The following is a 3,663-nucleotide window of genomic DNA, read 5'->3' as shown; positions in this document are numbered from 1 at the left end:
AATTAAGGCTTGAGGTAGGAGGGCAGCTGGAGTCTGTGGGTGCATAACTCTCAGCTCAGGCTGTGAAGGTGACTGTCATAGAAAGAATGTCCTCCCTTGAAGCTAAAATACTCAGAGTAGGAGATGTGGCCCAACAAGATGAGGAAGTTCTTGAAAATGTGTTGTTATACTTTGTAATTGGAAGTGATCTCAGTGAAAAGAAAAGGAGGAGATACATAAAGGAATCTAATTCCTTTATGAGAGGGGTTGCATGAGAGGGGAGCTCAGATCCTAAAACACAGAAACGAGGAGGGCACGTATTAAAGACCTTGCAGGAGAGTGCCTGGAAAGCCCAGGTGACCGAGCATTGTAACAAAAACTGTAGACAACAAGAAGGGCTGCTTTAATTAAGGCCAGAGTAAGAGATTCAAGGAAGAAGACCTGAATTCACTGCTTGGGGCCAACTACATAATGTTGATGGAGGGGAAAAGAAAGTGAACACTCTGCAACTATTATTCATTCTCTTTGTCAAAGGGAATGATCGCTCTACTGGAAAGGATAGGATGATCTTTGGTTGGAAGAACCTGAAATCTAAGACGAAAAGTTTAGCCGAAGAAATAGGCAAAAACAAACAGTCAGGAAAATTCTAACAATTTTCAAAAAAGTAATCAAAATGGGACTAAAAAGTATGACATCCAAACACATTTTAAAATTTACTATATGGTAAAAGTGACATTCCAGTGGGGGAAAAGACGAATAGTGTTGGGGCAAGTGGCTAACCATTTTGAAAAACAAAAAGCTGGATTCTTTCGTCATTTCTTATATCTAAATAAATTTAAGATGTATTTTAAAATACCAGGAAAAACACAAATAAATTTACATGTGATCTTGGAGTGGAAAACAGTTTTCTGAATCTGTATCTATATATACACACGCACACATATGCACACATAAAAAGCATGTTACACATTTGTTTACGAACAAAAAAAACAAAACAAAGTGCTTGGTAGGATACACACTAAACTTCACAGTAGTTATTTGTGGGGTGTGAAACTAGAGGACAAAATATAAGGCAGTTTCCCTCTCTCTCTAATATATATATATAATATATATAGTATTATATATAATACACTTATAGCATTATATATAATATATAGTATATCTATATACACAGTAACTAAGTACATATTAATATACTAAATATAATATAAAATTATAATTAGATCTTGTTTAGGTATTTGTTGATTTTTTTATAGAGAAGGTATATAATAAGACAAAAAAAGTCAATATTGGTTAAGAGTTTGAAGGAGAGCTTCAAACTCACTCTAAATAATTTGATTTTTTTTTGGCACAGAAAAATCTCTCTCTAGGGTCTCAAAAGAATGTGAGAACTTATTAAATCACAGTCCAGGAAAGGGAAGACTTATTAAGCAGGTATTGTGCGGTTTAGTACAATAATATAACTAGTGAGGGCTGGGAAAGGAAGCAACAATCACTAGAAGAAAGCATTACCAACTAAGTCTTGTTAGTCATGGGAGAGGAGGAAGGAACCCTGTGTTGTCTCTGAGTTCTACCACTTAACCACCTCTGTGACCTTGGACAAGTTACCTAACTTCCCAAAGCCTCAGATTCCTCATCACAACATCAGGGGGTTGTGTGAGCACTGTATGAAATGGGGCTAAAAACCGCTTCCAAACTGTAAAGGGCTGTGCATAAGTAAAGGATTCTTATTCTTTCACAGGATTATTAGAATAGTTCATCCAATGTATGTGGTAGATCCAGTATATCTACACCTCAAGGAAATATCTGACAACATTCTTTCATTGTATCTTTTAGGAAAGGTTAGAAAATATGTCAGGTGCTGGGACAATTGAGTGGGTTAGGAACTTGCTGAATGACCCAGTTGCAGGGATGCTGACTGACAAAAATGGATTGACAAGCAATTTCCATTGGCCTGCTACAAGATATAGGCTATACTCTATCTTTTACAAAGTTTTAATTCTTATCGAATTTGCAAGTGACATGAAGCTAAAGACAGAAAAGTTGTCAGAGACAGAAACAGAATCTAAAATATCCTGGCAGGCTAAAACAAAGATGATTTTTCAAGATAAAATGTAACTAGAATAATTGTCTTAAAATTATATGAAAGTTTGTGCAGTGGCAGTATCATAGCCAATGAGGTTTATCCGAGATGCAATTATTGCTAATTGAAAATTATATGAAAATTTTTGCAAAAGTCTTTGAAAATTGTAATTTTCAGAGCTAGCAGCAGTTTGGGAAAACGGGTAATTTCATTCGTTCTCAATAAGAGTATAAATAGGCACACTGCTGAACAAAAATTGACAATATATCTCACGGGCCTTAAAAATAAGCATATTCTTTGACCTTTCTGAAATTTGTAAATTGCATCAAATAACCCAACCAGAGCTGTCCATCCCAGTATTATTAATGTTGTGAATAATTATCAATAATGTTGTGACTATACATCTAATAATACAGATTTATAAGTAAATGATGGTATTTATATAGGATGAAATACTATATAGCAATGGCTCTCAGCTGGGGGAAGTTTTGCCTCCCAAGGGACGTTTAGCAAAGCCTGGAGACATTTTTTTGTTTGTCACAACCTGTGGGGCAGAGAGCTGCTACGGATATTTAGGTGGTAGAGGCCAATCATACTGCTAAAAATCCTACAATATATAGGAAAGTCACTCCCTCTCAACAAAGAATTATCTGTCCCAGAAATGTCAGTAGTGCCAATAGTGTTGGGAAACTCTGCTATATAGTCTTTAAAAATTATGTCGAGGAAAAATATCTAATAATACAGCAAAGTGTTCAAACATTTTGTAAATTTTTTAAAGTTATAAAATACTGAACAATTTCATTTGTGTGTGATAAAAAAAATGGACTATACGCCAAAGTATTCAATAGTAATTGATGACTATCAGGATTATTATGAGTGGTTAAAGTATTCTTCTGCATGCTTTTCTGCATTCTTTAAGTTTCTTATAACACATGTATTATACTGAACATTAGTTAAGAAAAAATTCAATGAAAATTAACTATTAAAGGTTAGGTCTTTTCCATGAGTAGTGTGAAAAAGTTTTTGTTGGCAGTGAGCCTGAAGTCTTGGGTTAGATTAACTGAGATATATCTTATAAGATCTGGAATGAGGGATTTATGGTCCTTTTCACCCTATCCTGGCCAGGTCTCGCCTGGACTCTTGTATTCAAGACTAGACACCAGGTTTTATCAGGCATGTAAGAGCTGTATATTTACACTGTGACTATTTATGCAGAGAAAAATGTGTTTTCCTATTGATTTAGTAGAAGTGGTGCGCTTAGTGTGACCCAAAATGCTGAAAGTTTTCTTTAGGTAATTCTAGGATGCCTCTTTAGGTAAATACGCAGTCTTTCACAGCGCCCCTCCTCCTTTCCACACGAGGTATGGACAAAGGTTCACTTTGTCCTAGTGACAGCCAGGGAGAAGGGACCTAGATCCACACCACGTCCTGCAGATCCTTGCTCCCCCTGCTGGTCAATACTGCACCTGGAATGGTGGCTGCTGAGGGGCATTCTGTCACTGTCTGCCACCGAAGCCTGGGGGTCAGGCACATTCTTTCCTTCCCTAGTTCTGGCTGGGTACCACCAACTCATTCCCTCTGATGCTGTGGACCTCTGAGGC

At 36.6% G+C, this 3,663-nt stretch overlaps 1 pseudogene; it reads left to right on the top strand.

Annotated features, from left to right (window-relative positions):
• The first annotated feature begins 2,125 nt into the window (after positions 1-2,125).
• On the top strand, positions 2,126-2,254 carry LOC112486192 (annotated as a pseudogene).
• The last annotated feature ends 1,409 nt before the right edge of the window (positions 2,255-3,663 follow it).

Source organism: Pteropus alecto, unplaced genomic scaffold (assembly GCF_000325575.1).
Source record: "Pteropus alecto unplaced genomic scaffold, ASM32557v1 scaffold251, whole genome shotgun sequence".
In the NCBI taxonomy this organism is placed as follows: domain Eukaryota; kingdom Metazoa; phylum Chordata; class Mammalia; order Chiroptera; family Pteropodidae; genus Pteropus; species Pteropus alecto.
Note: the sequence above shows the minus strand (reverse complement) of the source record. Positions and strands in the feature narration are given on the sequence as shown.